The 19,831-nt window shown below is 39.3% G+C and overlaps 1 long non-coding RNA gene across 1 annotated transcript in view; it reads right to left on the bottom strand.

Moving 5' to 3' along the window:
- Nucleotides 1-11,961, bottom strand: part of LOC104001605 (uncharacterized) — a 58,753-nt gene extending 46,792 nt beyond the window's left edge. Inside the window, exon 1 of the long non-coding RNA XR_001708107.2 lies at nucleotides 11,817-11,961. This is a non-coding gene — a long non-coding RNA (uncharacterized LOC104001605). The remainder of the gene's footprint in view (nucleotides 1-11,816) is intronic.
- Between the last annotated feature and the right edge of the window lie 7,870 nt (nucleotides 11,962-19,831).

Here is a 19,831-nt window from a genome sequence, read left to right as displayed (position 1 = left end):
GAGAGGCAAGAGGTAGAGAAAATTGGAATAAAAAGAGAGAGTAGCCTTAAGTTTTAACTGATTGTGGTTAAAATATTTTACTTTTGCAACATTTACAAAAACACACACGCATGTGAATAGATCACTAGAGTCCCTCCCAGAACTTACAAATGACCCCTGCAAGTGAGGGGCTCTGAAATGTAAGCCTCATTGTTTTCACCATAAATCCATCTCTGTCAGTGAGGGACTGTTTGAGGAGATGACATGTAGCTGAAAGCACTTAGATGACATTCAGTAAGTTATTATTAATTGGAGACTCATGGTAAATCTACTGCAGTCTTTGAAAGCAGAGATCTCTTGCTCCATCCTGAGTCTCAGACTAACTTATACAAGGACAGGAAGACAGCACTTCCCCAGGAAGGCCTCTTTAAAAATAGAAGCTGCCAGTGTCAGAGACCATCCCAAAATTACCGCACTTTGGCCATCCATGCATACAGGGAATGCACAGTAACAGTCTGAGTGTCTCTGCAGCATTGGTTGGAGTCTATAAAGATCTGAAATCAATGCCTTGTTTGACTGTGATTTGCATCCTCTTTTTCTTTGCTGGCTCTGGGTCTCTGGGGGAAGGAGTCCCTTGTGCCTGCCAGGTGCTCTTGATTAGAGTTTGGGGCTCCCAGCATTGTAATTATTTGTTTACCTGCCTATCTCCTTTGCAAAAGTGAGCTGTGCCAAGCAAGGGCCCTATCTTATTTATGCTTGCATCCCCAGGGCCTAGCACACAGCCTAGCACACAGAGGGCACTCCATTCATGTTTCCAGATGAGTACATAATTGCCTATCCAGCAATGTATGAAAGAAAAAAAATATCATTCCACCCATTTCTTGATTTCATCTCAAATTCTCCAAAACAGGTAAGTTAATACTTTGTACAATTTGGTCAGTAATGCAATGTTTGACCCTGAATCACTTAAAAATATTTCTGTTTTTCAAATCATTTGCAGAAGGCATGAGCGAGTTTACATAAATAATTTTCACTCTTTGATAGAAAGCATTCACAAAATCAAGGAGAAATAACATACAATACGCAGTTTTCACTCTGGGTGCTCCGCACTGAAAAATGCAACAGATTCTCTTTCTTATTTTTGAGAAGGACAAGAGAGCTGCTTGTCTAGAATCACTGTTCCCTTTGTCAATAAATAAAAGGCCCTTGTATTTGCAAGGATTTCACATGATGTTACCAAAAAAAAAGAAAGAAAAGGCGTGTAAAGTTTTCCATAGCAAGTGTGCTCACCAAATTTGGCTGTACCGCTTAATTACAGAGTACTCAGAGGGAAAACCCAGAGTTCCGTGCGGTGCTATTAGAAAGGCTTCAGGGTGTCTGGGTGTCTTTTCCTTGGGGTCTCCTCTTTCCTCTCTTTCACAAATTAAAAAAAAAAAGTTAATTAAAGCTGAACAGTTGAAGCTGATTTCCAAGGGACTGACAACATCTGACACCAAGCTGAATTAATAGCAGAGAAAATATTTTTTTCCTGTATTGAAACTACCAACAGTGTTTAGCAAAAGTGATTTAAATCCTTTATAAAGTTTCTAGAGTTCTTAAATAAACACTGGACTAAGATAAAGGCCTAGTTAATTCCAAATGTTTCAAAGAGGTTAAACAATATAAATACTTTCTTAAAAGTTAAAATCGAGATGAATCTCGAAACTAGTAAATGAAGATTAATTCTGGATATTTAGAAAAGATCTTTATCTAACAAATATCTATGTTTGTAAGACAAGAAGAGCCTTGGTTTCATTAAGGAAGGAATAGCAGGGGCTGGCAAATGGAATTTTATTAAGTAAAGGTCAATCCACGTAGCATCAGATGATAGCCCTGTCACCAACTGCCCTACTTCTATGGATAATTTTTAATGATATTAAAAGTTTTTGTCTAACTCCACTTAGCTATTTCTGCCCACTGTTGTACTATGTATGTGAAAACCCTGGCATCAGCCTCATTTAGCTCTGCTAAAAGAAGTTAGTTCTTATTAATCATTAATAGCTTATTGAATTGACATTTGCACTAGCAAGAATGTGAAAGAAAGAACACAGAGTAAGTATGTGGGCTACAGGGGTCAGGAAGGTTGAACACATAAAATGGTTTCCTAAGAGTGGTAAAGGCAGCTGTCCCTGGGAGAGATATCCTCTCCCTGGGTGGAACTTGTAGAATGAGGTGGTTCTGGATGACACCCTGGACTGTGGTCATCTCACCCCAGTCATGCCATCTTGAAGGCTTTTCAGGTGATGCCGGATCACCTTCTCCAGGGTGTGTTCTCTTCTCTCTCAATGTGGCCTTGCAGTCGTGGTCAAACCCATGGGCTCTGCAACCAGACTGAGGTCCATTGCTCAATTACAATTTCAGCTGTGCCACCTAGGAGGGGGTACTTTTTTGTTTATACATGTCTGCCCCATTAAAATGTAACTTTCATGAGGGCAGCAACTTTCATTCACAGCCATAGAAGAGGGCTCAGTTCATGGTGGGTGCTCAATACTTAATTTAAATTTATTAAAAGAATAAATGAATAAGTGACTGAGTGGATGAAGTGTTTAACCTCTCTGGGCCTAGTTTTCTCATCTGTAAAACGAGGGTAATAACAGCACTCAGTATGACATCTACACAGGTAGCAACCAGTGTCAGAATGCAGCAACAGGGTTTACCTAGCCAAGGGGTCCTTTATATTCTTCCTGTTTAGGGAGAATGTGGTTTCAGGATGTGCAGCTGCTGGCAGAAGGGTGAAAGCTAAAGCAACTGCAGGTGGGTCCTGTTATGCGTTGTTTAATCATGTTCACTTGGAAACTCACTCTGCTTTTTCAAGGAGATTTGGTCATACAGATGACCTTAGGTCATGCTGTTATTTTTGTTTCCACAGGACAGCCATTTATATTTAATGAAATAAAAGAAACTCAAATAATGTGTAATTGAAGAAGGAAGAAGGATAGGAGCAAGACTTTCCAGTTATATCTCATGGCTCTCATTCTCATTTCACCTATACGACTTGGGTAGGAAAGTATTTTTAGAATTCAGTATGCTCAGTTGCAAAATAAGTGTATAAACATTGGTATCTTTCCTACATATGGCTCTGTTCGGTTGGAAAAAAAAAATGAATATCGTTTTGCAATAGCAAAACTAAATATTAAATACCCATGAATAAACTTAACAACAAATACAAAGGCCTATGTAAAGAATCCTTTACAATTTTACTCAGAGACAAAAAAGGAAACAATCAAATGAAGTGAGATACTTTATTTCTGGATGAAAAGATTCATTGTTATAAAGGCATCAATTTCCAAGTCAATTTATAAATTTAATGTGAAAATTTCCACAGCGTATTTCTTGGATCTATTCAAAATAATTTTAAACATTATCTGAAAGACTAAACTTATAAAAATAACCATATCATTTAGAAAAATCAGAAGAATATGGTTAATTGTTTAATAAAACACACCATAAAGCTATAGTATTTAAGGTATAATAAATAAGATTGCTAGTCATGACCTCCTAAATTATTTCATAGCCTACTAAGGGTCATGAACTGCAGACTAAAAAACATTGGTTTATAAATATCCAAAACTGAGCAGTTTCGTTAAATATATTATAATATACTCATAATGCAGAATATATGCCGTTATTAAAAATAATGTGGTAGAACTATATCGGTACGGAAAGATGTCGACAACGCATGGGTGAAAAATTTACTAGAATCACCCTATTTTGAAAGGAAAAAATATCATATATTTTTATATATGCAGAGAAAGAGCACATGGACAGAAAATTACCAATATATTAACAATAGCCCATTTGTCTGTAGCTGCTGGGTTTATGGGCAAGTGTAATCTTCTTTTTACTATCTGTAATGAATATGCATTATTACTTAAAATATGAATTTTAAACATTTTAGACTGTTACATAATACATAGATTTTGTTCATTATTTTCAGGAAAAATGCAGATTTGGTCCTTAATACATAATTAATATCCATTACATGATTTTTTAGCAAAGATATTATAAAGTTATAGTACTTAGAGTATAATAAATAAGTTTGCTAGTCATGACCTCCTAAATTATTTCATAGCTTACTGAAGGTCATGAACTGCAGTTTTATTATATTTTCTGTCATTTTCTTTGACAGAAGATATGATAAAATGAAACATTCTTGATTTCTTTAACATTAAATTTACAGCAGTAAGCAATCCTCAATCCAAATAATCATATTGTTAGCTGCAAAATAGGAAACACTTCTTCCAATTCCTGTCATAGAACTTCTCTAAGAATAAAACAGCTGCTTAGCTATCATTGCCTTTAAAGGAAAAAATACCATCATTAAACTGCTGCTTTGGGTATTTGAGTCGAGGTGCTCTAGTGGCTATTGTAACACTGTGCCTCCTGTCACGCTACCAACCTGCTGGGTTGAGTGGGCCATCCAGGCTTAGAGTTGTCTCTAGCCAAGAACGGTAGAAGTCAAGATTTATTTATGCTGGGGCTGCTGAATAAGGCAGTTACTCATGAGGACATTTTTAAACCGGTACAAGTAAACCCAAGCAACCTTTAAGGGGAGAAGTCACAAACAAACACATTAAGTCTGGAGCTGGACATGTGTCTTGGAAGAAGAGACACGGGTGAGGGAAGATGATGCTCGCAGATTTCCAGTGTGCACCTCCCTCTTTAGCTGTGGCTGGTAAAGTTACCTGAGTCATTGATTTTCTCCCCTCTAGATGCTGCCCTGAATTTCACTTTTGTCTGCTTTCATAATTGAGTGACCAGAATAACAGTCTGTCAACCATTCCACAAAATATTTGCCTCAAGTCAAAAATATCCTAGAAAAGAGTTGTTGGTGAATATAAGGCCAATTTCATGCTCTCTTAATGACACTTCCAAGGGTAGAAACTGAATAAGTTTCATAGTTCATGTCTCTTGTTCTAGACTTCTATATCAGGAAATGTTATAATTTTCAAGGCATATAGATTCAGTAAAAAAAAAAAAAAAAAAAAAAAAACAGAGAGAAAGAAAAGAAAGCTTGAACTCGGGAGGTGAAGGTTGCAGTGAGCCAAGATCATGCCACTGCACTCCAGCCTGGTGACAGAGCGAGATTCTGTCTCAAAAAAAAAGAAAAAGAAATGTTACAATTTCACTGTTTTCGGAATTCATTCATTCCAAAATTTTGTACATCTATAAGTTGAAAGAACTAGATGAGATGGTTTTGAATAGAAGTACTGAGTGAGAACATTCTCTAGCACATTATCTGGCAATATGGGATGTTGTAATACAATGTTAACAGTATACAATGTAAAGATACCAATGTATACTGTTAACACTGTAACAGTGCACATTACACATTGCCTCATAATATTAAAAACTCATAAACTTCATCTTAATGGCAGAATAATATTCTAAGATGTGATTAGGAAATCATTTTGTAAACCTTGTTTCCAATTTTTTTGTTATTTTAAACAATATTATGATTTCTAACTTTATGAAAAAAACATTTTCCAAATTTCAGGTCATGCCTTTAGGATAGATTCACAAAGTAGAATTACCATAATAAACATTTTAAGGTTACATTGCAAAATTATTTTCTAAAAGGCTTGTAGCAATTTTCATCCCTACCTGCAATGTATCAATAGCCACTTCCTTGTTTCCTCATTCATATTAGGTGTCTCATTTACAAAAATGAATACATACAAAAAATTTTATAAAATATTTGATACATTAATAAGTTAAGAATTTGGTTCACTGTTGTTTTAATTTGTATATATTTTTATTTACAGTGAGATTAAACACTTTTCCATATGTTATTTGGTCATTTGTATTTCCTCCTTTGTGTTTTGTTGTGCATGCCTTTGGCCTGAAAAGGACCATTTCCTTTTCAGTAATAATCAACATTAACTACCATGATGACTACTATGACAGGAGAGCTGATTCAGCTTGGGCTTGGGGGGAGGAAGCAACAGAGGTCTGTCTGCTGGAAAGTGACCTTTGAGTGGATATTCAAATGATGATGGTGGGAGGTAGAGAGATTGGGCAGTAGCTTTCCTGGCAGAGGGACAGAATCGTTTGTTTTGAGGCAGGTCTGACCTGTGAGTCCAGGGCTGTCCAGAGAATAAGAATGCTGGCTCTAAGGGACATGGACATTCTGGTCAAATGAAGAACATTTTTATTCATGCTTTGATGAGACAGACCTCAAACTACTATCATACTACTGTGATACAATAGATGATGACTACTATGATATGATTTTTTTTCATTCCTAGACAATGTAGTATAATATAATCTCATATCAAAACTCAGGGTCTAAAACCTTCTCCCATCTAAAGTGCTACCTTATCATAAAATAATGAAAGGTTTTAAGATAGCTAAGAAATGTAGGCTGGGCGCGGTGGCTCACGCCTGTAATCCCAGCACTTTGGGAGGCTGAGACGGGCAGATCACGAGGTCAGGAGATCGAGACCATCCTGGCTAACATGGTGAAACCCTGTCTCTACTAAAAATACAAAAAAAAATTAGCCAGGCGTGGTGGCGGGCGCCTGTAGTCTCAGCTACTCGGGAGGCTGAGGCAGGAGAATGGCGTGAACCCAGGAAGGGGAGCTTGCAGTGAGCAGAGATTGTGCCACTGCACTTCAGCCTGGGTGACAGAGCGAGACTCCATCTCAAAAAAAAAACAGAAATGTAATGCCCTACAAATTTATTATAATCATTTCTTGCCAAAGACATTTTCATTTATGCTGATACTTCAAATACAAGGACTTTTTAATTTCTTCTTTTTCCTAAATGCCATAAAAGTAATTGTAACTAATATGTTGGGCCATTAAGAAATTTTATTTACACAGGATAAAATTCCTTTATGAATGAACAAAATATTTTTTAATTGGATTGCATTGTGATCCAAAAGACCTTAAAAAATAAAAGAAGCTGAATGAGCTGAAACTAATTCTTGATCTATTTTCAGCCATCAATAGAACTATTGCAAAACTTTCAGGACATACTTACGGTGTCATAGGGAAGGCAGTCATTATTTTGTTTTCATAAGTTGGGTATTTTATTAAGTAAAAGCACTTTAAATCAGTGCTTTTGAAAGTGTGAATCATGATCATGACCATTAGTGAGTCATGAAGTTAGTGGATCAGACTGGCCTTTTTTTTTTTTTTTTGAGACGGAGTTTCACTCTTGTTGCCCAGGCTGGTGTGCAATGGCATGCTCTCAACTCACTGCAACCTCCACTTCTCGGGTTCAAGTGATTCTCCTGCCTCAACCTGCTGAGTAGCTGGTATTACAGCCACACACCACCGCACCCAGCTTATTTTTGTTATTTTTAGTAGAGATGGGGTTTCACCATATTGGCCTGGCTGGTCTTCGAACTCCTGGCCTCCTGTGATCCACCCACCTCAGCCTCCCAAAGTATTGGGATTACAGGTGTGAGCCACTGCTCCCAGTCTTTTTTTTTTTTAATGAACTAGAATGGAAGGGAAAAGAAAAGAGCATTGCAAGGTAAGTATTACCTTGCAAAAGAAAAGGTAAGTATTACCTTGCAAAAGAAAAGGTAAGTATTACTTCAAGTGGATGTGCCACATTGCTACGTAAAATGCATTCCTATTGTAAGACTGTGGTCAAACTGGTTTAAAAAGCACTGGAATTCAGGCATGGTGGCTTATGCCTGTAATCCTGCCACTTTGGGAGGCCAAGGCAGGAGAAAGGACCACTTGAGAAGCTCAAGATCACTCTGGGCAGCATAGTGAGACTCTGTCTCTACAAAAAAAATAAAAATAAAAATATATAATAAGTAAAAATTAGTCTAGCATGGCGGCACACACCTGTAGTCCTAGCTACTCAGGAGGCTGAGGTGAATGAATTGCTTGAGCCCAGGAGGTCGAGCTACAGTGAGACGTGACTGCACCACTGCACTCCAGCCTGGGTGATACAGCAGGACCCTGTCTCTAAGCAATAATAATAATAATTGTTTTTTAAACATTTTAAAGCACTAGACTTTACATAATAGCTGGTACACTTCTTATTTTTAAAAAGTCTTAAATTATTCTATCCTCACCCCAGCGATTACTCTCCATTAACATTAGCCTTTAATAAGGTAAATTTAAAGTTAAATGTGCTGCTACCATGTGTTAGGCACTGTTCTAGGCCCTGAGGATGCAATGGTAATAAATTGGGATCCTGGCTCTCATACAGCTTCCATAAAGTTGGGAAGACAGAAGAAATATATGAAATACAGAGTCAAGTTGTTCTGCAAGCACCAGGAAAAGAAGAAGCGTAATGGCAAGGCAATGACTCAGGTGCAATTTTATGTAGGATGGTCAAAGAAGGCATCATTGAGAAAGTGACATTTGAACAGAGTCCAATATTTACGTTTTTAATCTAGCATTTTAAATGTTATTTTAAATTTAAGTGAACATTTTGATAAATAATAGCTAACAACTGCTGAGATTTAAAATTTTATTAACTATTTCATTCCCTATTATGATGCTTAACTTTTTGTTCATTTGTATATTTAGTCATTTACTCAACAAATATTTATTTTGTGCTCACCAAGGGCTGGCCACTGTACTGAGCCTTGGGGATTGAGCTGAGGAAAAGACAAACTTATTTCTTGCTCTTAGAAGTGTCTGGCCTCCTGAGGTGTACACTGAGGCAGGAGAATTGCTTGAATCCTGGAGGTGGAGGTTTTTGTACACTGGTGTGTACAAAAAAAAAAAAAAAGAAAGAAAAGAAATAGGCAATTCCAAAGTCATAAGTGGGTCATGGGTTAGAACAGATTGCAGTTCCCTTCTTGGAAGATCAGAGAAGACTTCCTGGAGCAATAATGATTAAATTGAGATATAGAGGGTAAAATTAAATTAAATTTCAAATTTTTGCACACATCTGCATTTTAAATTTTAGTTGAGGCCATAGGCTTTTAGTGGTGCTTAATAAGAAACTTTGAGTTGTGACAAAAGTACTTTTAACTTCACTAGATTAGTCATTACCCCCGATTTAAAAAATACAGAAGTTTAGAGAATGTTTACACGCTTGTTACCATTAAATTTACATTAAATCTATAATCATTCTGTATCTTGTAATCATAAACTTAGATTTCCCTCTATTTACTAAGAAGGGCAAAGAGTGTCCCTGTAATATTCAGAGGTATGTTTTTCCAGTTTGAAGGGCTGTTGATTTATAATCTGGAGACTGCAAATGTTCGTACTGCAGAACTGTAGTCTACACTGTTGAATGTTGTTGTAGAGAATCGTGTTTGTTCACTTGAGGTTGCAAACTGTGTTTGTCACACGAGGTTAAACTTGCTCACCAACCCCATGATAATTAACCAGCAAGGCCTCACTGGTGTTGTTATAATGAACTCAACCAGTGTAAAGGCCTGTGGGTTTTCTTGACATAAGGAAAGTATTTGAAGCTTTTTCCTTGTATAGTTTATGCAAATAAAAATAAATAGGTAAGGCTAAGCCAATTAATTTCAAGCACAACCCCAAATCTCATTCTTCCGCAGAAGTTGGCACGCAAGGTGGAGCAGAAGAGTCTAGTTTTCCAGATCAAGGGAACTGAATACAGCAGAGGCCTCAAGGCCAAAACCGGCAGGTTTATTTCAGGAACTTGAAAGTAGTTCAGATGCGAAGCTTCCAGGTGAAGAGGGCAGGTTGAATAGATCATGTTATCTCTCTCCCTGACCCAAACTTAATCCACTAATGCAATGCCCTCCAAAAATGGCATTTCATAACTACCACCACCCAATTTTTGTCCAAAAGCATTTATCACTCTCTAATATACTATATATTTTATTTCGTTATTTTCTGCCCCCAACCCATTCCCACGGCCATTAGAATATAAGCTGATGGAGTATAGTAATTTTGTCTATTTTCCTTACTAAAGCTCCAGATTGAGGATGGGGGAGTAAAGACTGATTGGAAGTTCAAAGCTGAGGCTTATTAATTTTGACCTTTACTCTAGGTCCAAGGTGCTTTGGGTAGACTATTTTTTGACTCCCCTCATCCCCACCCTTAACCTCCATGTCAGTATTTAAAAGTATTTCCCTTTGGGCTGGTTGGAAATTTCCCAGAGAAGAGTCTTCCAGCCTCTTGCCTGGAGGGTAAGGTCTGGGAAACTGTCAGATTCTGGGAGCTGAGTGGGAGAGAGGTCTGGAGTACCTGCATCATGGGCATTAAAATGCAAGCAGCCACTACACCTATGCTTTCCACAGAGGGTACCATTCCTTCACCTATGTCTGGTATCTCTCACTCCAGAGACTCTATTTTGCCCTCTCTAGAAGATAAACCTCCAGTCTTCAAGGGGCTATAGCCTCAGCCACCCAGTGATCTGGAGTGGGGCAAGAGGTGAGAGAGTCCAGAACTCCAGAACACAAAAGCCAGCCCGCCTGCCTTCCTGGGAGGGTGAAGGAGAAAATCACCTTTCCTTATTTCATTGATGACTCTGATCCAACAGTGAACTAGTTCCAAGTATATTTCTATTTTAAATTATTAATCTACACCCTGTCACATTAGCTAACGCCAATGAAACCCAGGGAAGCTCATTGCTTTATGATCCATTAAAAGAAAAGAGCTCCACCTGCCTTCATAAACATTTGTTCTCTTTTTGATGTGCTTTTTAGAGCATACTAAATAAGAGGCCCATGATAAGACATTAAATGTTAAGCTAAGCATTGACCTAAAGTCTGAATCTGTGTTCCCAATGTGGGGAGAAGAGTTTGGGTTTAAATGTTTGACATATTACACTTGTACAACATTCTTGTAGCACTTTGACAAGTATACTAATTATATTTCTGATGGCATTATTAAAAATTTGTATTATCTGTGTTTAAGGAAATATTTGTGAATTTGAGGAGGGTAGCTCATTCTCCCCACCCCCATAACCCAGGTTTCCAAACCTTCTCTGAGGAGGTCAGAGGAATTAGAAAAGAAACCTAGGGCTGGGCACAGAGCTCACACCTGTAATCCCAGCATTTTGGGAAACTAAGATGGGCAGATTGCTTGAGCCCAGAAGTTCAAGACCAGCCTGGGCAATAAGGCAAAACTCCATCTTTACAAAAAATACAAAAATTAGCCGGGCATGGTGGTGAGTGCCTGTAGACCCAGCTATTCAGGAAGGCTGAGGCGGAAGGATCACCTGAGCCCACGGAGGTCAAAGCTACATTGAGCCATGATCATGCCACTGCACTCCAGCCTGGGTGACAGAAACCTTGTCTCAAAAAAATAAAAATAAAAAAGAAACCCATTTACTTGACAATTTGCCTGGGGATGTTTCTGCACAGCCTCAACCTTTGCTCAGCCCTGGTCCTAAGATCTCTTTTGAAGAGGTCCCATCTGAACTAAAAGTCTACTCAAGTCTTTCACTACTTAAGGTCCAGGACCTCAGCTAAGGACACCTGTTATGAGGTGAAAGTATTCATAGCTTCAACTGAAAAAAGTTCTAAGTCTTTTGGAGAAGCTCTTAAATACCAGTAGATATTAATGTTGCTCTGTTTCCTATCACAGTGACAGTCTACATGACGCTGCACCTTACTGCACCACCCCGTACTCACCCAGGGAAGCAGCAGAAGTCAGAATATTAGTCATTAGCATTCAGCAGACTTATTATGAACTTTTCTACGTGGCCTTTCAGACTCAGGAGCAAATTTATGTCCAAGTTAGCTCAGTTCAAGACATAGAAGCAAAAAGCTGATTATTTGTCCTGACTTCTCTTTCTATCTATGCTTCCAACTTCTGCTAGTTCCCTTCAACAGTCTGGCTGATAATGGTTAGGCCCCATTCATCAACTCAAATATTAAGATATGGCTGTTCACTTACCTAAGTCTATAATATGCTCCATATGGATCTCTGGCTTCAGACATCCCCTCTCTTTCTTCTTCATCCTTCTACTCCAAATGAACTACACCTTCTCTTCTTATTAATATTTAGGACAGGAGCTGTCTTATGTAGGATAGACCTTACTTATTTCCTTTACACAAGGCAAGCAGAAGCCTCACATATGACTGAAGTCACATGTATTTCTGACTAAAGAAAATGAGGTAAAGGGAAAAGGAAGCAAAGGAACTCACAGGAACACTGAAGTTCCATAACACAGCATATTCAGTATGTTTATGAAAAGTTTATGGACTCCATTAACTCTAGCATATGTATACAAAGATTTCATTTGATGAACTTCATTGATCCATGAAGTCATATCAGCAAGAAAACTGTCCTTCAAGATCAATTCCTTCTTTGCTGGACCTTCCACTAATTCTCCTGGTTCCAAGCTACCAAGTTGCAAATGAGTTGCAATGACAAGTCAAGATCACTATTTAGCCAGCATTTGCAGATGGGGATTCTGGAACTCTCAGATAGATGAAGACACCCTTCTGAAATAATGGTCGATTATTTACTTAATGCTGGTTTAACTTGCTTTTTTAACCTGGCAGCCAAAACACAGTCTGCTGTTGGTAACAATGGAGAAATTTTATTCAGTAGAATTCCTTTTAGGGAGAGCACTGCACTTGTTTCAAATTAATGTCTTGATAAGACATTTTGGGAGTATTTTTAAAAAGCCTACCAACCCAAGTGTCCATCAATGGATGAATGGATAAACAAAACGTGGTGAAGGGAACCAGAATATGACACCCCAAAATATGCCACTTTGGCATAAGAATTATTTTGAGCTGAAGACAATCAAGAAACAGCAGACAGAAAACAAAAAACAAACAAGCAAACAAAAAACTCTCTGCCCTCCCCCTATCTGGCTAAAAGCAGGACATGACTTTCCATTTTTAATGGAAAAACCAAAGTCTGCAGAACAGTTTAAAGAGATTTTTCAGAACCAACATGAGGGGCCATGACCTGGAGAAACACAACCTTAAGTGGTCTTGAGAAAGTGTGCTCATGGCCAGGCACAGTGGCTCACACCTGTAATCTCAGCACTTTGGGAGGCCAAAGCAGGTGGATCACTTGAGGTGAGGAGTTCAAGACCAGCCTGGCAAACATGGCGAAACACTGTCTATACTAAAAATGCAAAAATTAGTTGGGCATGGTGGTGGGCACCTGTAGTCCCAGCTACTCGGGAGGCTGAGGCATGAGAATCACTTGAACCCAGGAGGTAGAGGCTGCAGCGAGCCGAGATCATTCCATAGCACTCCAGCCTGGGCAACAGAGGGAGACTATGTCAAAAAAAAAAAAAAAAAAAATCAGAGAAAGTGTGTCCAAAGCAGTCGGGTTATAGTTTGGTTGTATACATTTCAAGGAGATAGGAATTACAGCTAAAGACATAAATCACTTTATGGAAGACAATATCGGTTCAGCCCAAAAAGGCAGGACATCCTGAGGTGGGGAGAAGAGCACTTACAAGTCATAGGTGGGTTTTGGGGATTCTTTAGTTGGAAATTGGTTGAAAAAATTAAGCTTTGTCTAAAGATTTGAAGTCGGTAGAAAGGAATGTTTAAGTTAAGGAGGTTCATTACCCAATACACTAGGTCAGAGTGACCCGTAGGGATGTGACTTAACCCTTGTCTGGCATGGTCATAGGTCCCGTTTACAATTTGGTATCTTACTGTCACAAAGAGTCTGTTTTGTCAGTCTTATGATCTCTATTTTAACATTAATACTGGTCAGTTGTGCCTAAACTCCAGAAGGGAGGGAGTATAACAAAGTGTGTTCAACCTCACTTCCTGTCATGGTTGGAAATTCAGTTCTTAAGGTTTTTTGTGTCTCCATGGCCAAGAAGGATCTGTTCAGTCAGTGTGGGCTTAGGATTTTATTTTTAGGTTATGCGTTTATAAAGGTGTCCTCTCCCTTGCCAAGGAAGAGAACAACTCTTAATGCAATTGCCTGATGGGTTTGGTCTACCCTCTGCACAGACAAATCCAATTTACTGAGATTGTGGTATTGCAGTAAAGAAAGAGTTTAATTAACACTAGGCTGGCCACATGGACTTCCTGAAGGCTTGGAGGTTAGGGTTTCTTAAGGATAGCTTGGTGGGTAGGGGACTAGGGAATACGTGTTGCTGACTGACTGAGGATACAATCATAGGGTTGTGGAAAATGGTCCTCATGCACTGAGTCTGCCTCTGGGTGGGGGCCATGGGACCGGCTGAGTCATGAGTCAGTAGCGTCAGTCAGTGGCCAAAATGCAAAAGTCTGAAAAACATCTCAAAAGATCAATCTTAAGTTCTACAATCATAATGTTATCTATAGGAGCAATAGGGGAAGTCACAAATCTTGTGACCTCTGGCCACATGACTCCTGAGTAGTAAGGGATTATAGAAACTATATTTTAGCAGAATTTAGGCCACTCCCATAATTCTAATCTTGCAGTCTTTCATCAGTTTTACAAAGGTGGTTTCAGCTCCTGAACAAGGAGGGGATCAGTTTTAGGGAGGGATTGTCATCCTTGCTTCCACATTAAACTAGAAACTAAATCCCTTCCATGGTTAGCTTCCTATGCCCAGGAATGAGTGAAGACAGCCAGTCTGTGAGGCTAGAAGTAAGATGGAGTCGGTCATGTTAGACTCCTCTTGCTGTCATAATCTTCGCAAAGGTGGTTTCATTAATCATCGGGACTCTTCATCACTGGAGATGACTCTAGATTCTTTTCAGCCCAAAGACCTGGAGAGGAATGTATATAACAAACCTTACTAAACCACCCTTTTCTTCTATGTATTTCCCTATATATTTCCTTTCCACAAGTTACCACCCTTAGGAATCCCCCTTTTCCTTTGTCTTGTCAGTCTCTGCAATGTATCAAATGTATCACTGTTTGTCAAAATGCTGTGTCACCTCTTAGGTCTAACTGCTTCTCTGCCCCTTCACTTTTCTAGGAAGGCCCCTGTATATATACATGATAAACCTTTCCTCCTGCTAATCTGTCTTTTGTCAGTCTAATTTGCAGGGCCCCAGATACTGAACCTAAGAAGGTAAAGGAAAACATTTTTTTCTTCCCTCACAGTGGTATATGCATACCATGAACTATTATTACTTAGCATTTCAAAGGATGGAAATTCTGACATATGCTATACTATGCATGAACCTTGTGGACATTATGCTAAGTGAAATAAGCCAGTCACAATAAGATGAATACTATAAAATTCCACTGGTGGGAGTGTCTAAAATAGTCAAATTTATAGGGACAGAAAGTAGAATGGTTGTTGTCAGGCACTAGGGGGATGGGGAAATGAGAAGTTGTGTAATAGCCATAGAAGTTCAGTTTTGCAAGGCGAGAATGTTCTGGAGATTAGTTAACTAGGGGCCAAGGGAAAAGTTCCCCTTCTCCCTATGAAGTTTCACTGAAAAATCAACTCACAAAAGGCAGACTAATAGGAGAAATAACATACAAATGCATTTAATGTGTACGTGGGAACCTTCAGAATGAAGACAGAGGAAAGTGCACATTTTTATGCTTAGGTTCAAAAAGTATGTAGAGCTGTTTAGAAATATGACTGGACAAAAGGGTATGATCTAACTTTAACAGATGGAGTGAGGAAACCCAGCAAGGCCTGTCTGTCTAGATTCTTCTTGGCCTCTCTGAGCAGCATTTCTTCCTTCTGGGTATGGGACAGGACCCTTTCTGGAATGGGGGTCTTATGACCTACAGTCAAACAAGGTAGGTCCGATCATTTCCTTATGACCAGTTTTTATACAGAATGTAAACCAAAAGTATATGAGACAGGTCCCAATCAATGTAGAAAGTTTATTTTGCCAAGGTTAAGGACACACCCATGACACAGCCTCAAGAGGCCCTGCCTATGTGCCTAAGGTGGTCAGGCCACGACTTTGTTTTATACATTTTAGGGAAACATGAGACATCAATCAATACATGTAAGATGTACATTGGTTTGGTCCAGAAAGGTGGGACAACTCAAAGTGGGGACTTCCAGGTCATAGAGAGATTTAAAGATTTTCTGATTTGCAATTGGTTGAAAGAGTTATTATCAATAGAAAGGAATGTCTGGGTTATGATAAAGGATTGTGGAGACGAAGGTTTTATCGTGCAGGTTAAGCCTTCAGAGAGAACAGATTGTAAATGTTTCTTATCAGACTTAAGGAGTCTGTTCTATCAACAATTCTAAAAGGAAGAGGGTACAATGAGGCATGTCTGGCTCCCCCTTCCCATCATGGCCTGAACTTGTTTTTCAGGTTAACTTTGGGATGCCCTTGCCAAGAAGAGGAGTCCGTTCAGATGGTTGGAGTACTTAGAATTTTATTTTTGGTTTACAAGAAAGGCGGATGAAAAGTTTGATAATATTTTTAGGTTTTATAGCTGGCTTTTGGGAAAAGGGGTTCTGGTTTCTAGGACCCACCTGGGGAAGAGGGATTCTAGTTTCTATGGCTGCCCTTGGGGAAGAGTGGGACTGAGAGACAGGAGGCGAGCAGGAGAAGGTCAAAGAAAACCTTTTGCTTCTCAGGCTGCTTCTGAGGCCTTCATTTTAGGGTATTGTTTTCCATGTCCCAACAGTGACACAACAGTGTAAATGTACTTAAAACTACTGAACTGTAGTTTTAAAAATGGTTATGATGGTAAATTTTGTGTTATATGTGTATTATCACAGTTTTTTTTTTTTTTTTTTTTGAGATGGAGTCTCGCTGTGTCGCCCAGGCTGGAGTGCAGTGGCGCTATCTTGGCTCACTGCAAGCTCCGCCTCCCAGGTTCACGCCATTCTCCTGCCTCAGCCTCCTGAGTAGCTGAGACTACAGGCGCCCACCACCGTGCCCGGCTAATTTTTTGTATTTTTAGTAGAGACGGGGTTTCACCGCGTTAGCCAGGATGGTCTCGACCTCCTGACCTCGTGATCTGCCCGCCTTGGCCTCCCAAAGTGCTGGGATTACAGACATGAGCCACCACGCCCGGCCATTATTACCACAATTTTTTTTAAAACCTATTTTAAAAAGACCACGAAACACTTTAAACATTAAAAATAATCAAATATTTTTTAATTGCTTATTTAAATAGACTTATGATGGCTTTTCAACCTACACAGTTGTTGAGTTTTTTGTTGTTGTTTGTTTGTCTGTTTGTTTATTTAGTAGAGATGGGGGTTCACCCTGTTGGCTAGGCTGGTCTCGAACTCCTGACCTCAAGTGATCCACCTGCCTCTGCCTCCCAAAGTGCTGGGATTACAGGTGCGAGCCACCATGCCTGGCTCATTCAACTTATACAGTTGTTTTTAAAATAAAAAATACATAAGCCAGGCACAGTGTTGCACACCTGTAGTCCTGATTACTCAGAGGTTGAGGTGGGAAGATTGCTTGAGCCCAGGAGTTCAATGTCAACCTGGGCAACATGGTGAAACTTCTTCTCTAAAATAAAATATATGTAATAAAAAATTTAGGCTGGGCACTGTGTCTTGCATCTGTAATCCCAGCACTCTGGGAGACCCAAGGCAGGTGGACCACTCGAGACCAGGAGTTCAAGACCAGCCTGGGCAACATGGCAAAACTCCATCTTTACAAAAAACACAAAATTAGCCAGGCATGGGGGCATGTGCCTGCAGTCCCAGCTACTTGGGAGGCTAAGGCAGGAGGATCGCTTGAGCTCACTGGAGGTTGCAGTGAGCTGAGATCACACCACTGCACTCCAGCCTGGGTGACAGAGCAAGACTCTGTCTCAAAAAAAATTTTTTTTAAGACTATAGGTATTTTCATTATTTTTCTCATGACTCTTCTCATCCTTCTGATATTTGTACCTCAATCCTCAGACCACTGTCCCTGTCCATTCTATTTGGGTAACAACCAGTAAGTGGACATTTACAAATTTCCTAGTTTTTACTGGGGATGACAGTCCCCAATGCTAAGTTGCATCGCCTTTTACCTGCCTGACTGGTATACTAAAAAATCAACTCTCAGTTGTTACAGGTAATCATCATGATTAATAGAAAATACGTTACTCTTTTCACCTGTTCTGCAGATAGGACAAAGTAGGTGCAGAATGGTTAATTCACCTGAACAAGTCATAGCAAAGGTCTCAAATGAGGGCTTGTGCAGGGTCAGCTTTCTGGGCTTGAGACCTGTACAGTCACATAGGTCGCCACATTTAGAGGAGCTCCATGCTTGTTTGATGTTCTCTGTTATCATCTTGACATTTTTAATATATATATATTTTAACAAAAGGCCCCATATTTCCTTTTTGCACTGGGCCCTGCAAATTATCTTGCTGGTCCAGGACTTAGGTCACTGATCTCAAAATATGATGTTCTAGGCTCAGCAGTGGGAAGGGTCGTACAAGTAAAGAAGCATTATCCCTTTTATTCAAGATTCAGCGTAGCTATTTTATACACAATGGTCATACTGATTTTGCTGTAGAGCACTGCAATACTAACACTAGAATCCACCATTTAAAGGGAAGCTAGAGCCCTCAATAGTTACATCCACATTTCAGAGAGAAATCCCCACAAAGACGGATATAATTTTCTCATAAATATTTACAAGTTTTAAATAGTTGGATGTTAGTCGCCCCATTTATCTTGGTGTTTCCTTGTGAATGAAGCCCGTCCAACGTCGACATCGTATTGAGAAAAATCTGTGAAGCTAATGAAGAAAGAAGAATCAAGAGTGCCAAAAATAAATGTTTCCATCCTGAGCCAAAGAATGAATCACTTGTGCATTCATATGTTATAGAAAATGTGATTCCTTTTTTCCAGTTTTACAAGGCCAACACCTATCAGCAACACAAATTCTGACTTTTACTGACTTAGACTAGGTCTCAAAAGCCATAAAAAGGCCGTTCATGGAAATGAACAAAGAATGTATTTGTATCTTTATCTGAGAAGTCATGCCAGAATCCCTTTCAAATCAGCAGGGTAACATTTGGTTTTACATTTGTATGTTTTAGTGAGTTTTATAAACCCTGAAGCTAACCGATTTTTCTTGTAAAGTAGAGAAGTAAACTGATTTTGGGAGAGACGCCTAGGGATATAGCAGAGCTGAAATGTTTGTGCCTTGTTTATTAAACATGATCATCCTCGCCAGAAATTACCATAGCATCAGGTTTCCCAGAAGGTTCTGAGGGCCAGAGTTTGTGCTTCACTTCTTCCTTATTCCTAAGGCACCTAACACGATGCTAGCATGTGAGAAGTACCCAGCAAACCCTCTCTTCACCCTCTCTCCAATTTTGGCCTCTCGTGGGAAAACCCCCTCCTTGCCCATGATGTTTCACCCACATCTGTCTTGACTGGGCAATGCCCCCATGCAGCCAACTTTTCATATTCTCTCTTTCACACTTTCATTATAATGTATTTGTCCTTGGTCCCACTGCCTTTGATTTCTAAGATAAAAATGATTTGAAAACTAACTCAGTCTTAAGTTTTGAAGAATTAACAGCGTAGTACAAGACCTCTGTTCTCCTTTAGGTAATTTTTTTTTTTTACAGTAACAATGATATTTTAAGGCAGTGGCCAATGGAATTAATCTAAAAGTTGAAATGTCTTATTAGGCAATGGGGATTTTGAAACACTTCTGAGTCTCATGATTTAGGTTGCAGTCTATGGAGAGGACTGGCTCTTTCTAAAAGATATTCATTCATTCATTTAATCATCAAACATATCCTGAAGACTTACTCTGTGCCAGGGACTGCTGTGGGTGCTGGGATGCAACACTGAACGGGATGACCAGGACCCTATTCTCATGGCACTTACATTCTGAGGTGGCAGGAATGTATAAATAAGGAGAAAACATGTAATAATAGTAAATGGTATGACGAAGATAAGACAGAGATGTGCAAGGAAATGACAGCTGGGGTGCAGGAACTGGGGGCTACATCTAAGTGGTCAAAGGTCTCTCAAAGAGGATGGCATTGAAGTTGAAACCCGAATAAGAAGGAACCAGACATGGGACGACTTAGGA

This window comes from Pan troglodytes, chromosome 10 (assembly GCF_028858775.2).
Source record: "Pan troglodytes isolate AG18354 chromosome 10, NHGRI_mPanTro3-v2.0_pri, whole genome shotgun sequence".
NCBI lineage: Eukaryota > Metazoa > Chordata > Mammalia > Primates > Hominidae > Pan > Pan troglodytes.
This window is presented reverse-complemented; position numbering and strand designations above follow the sequence as displayed.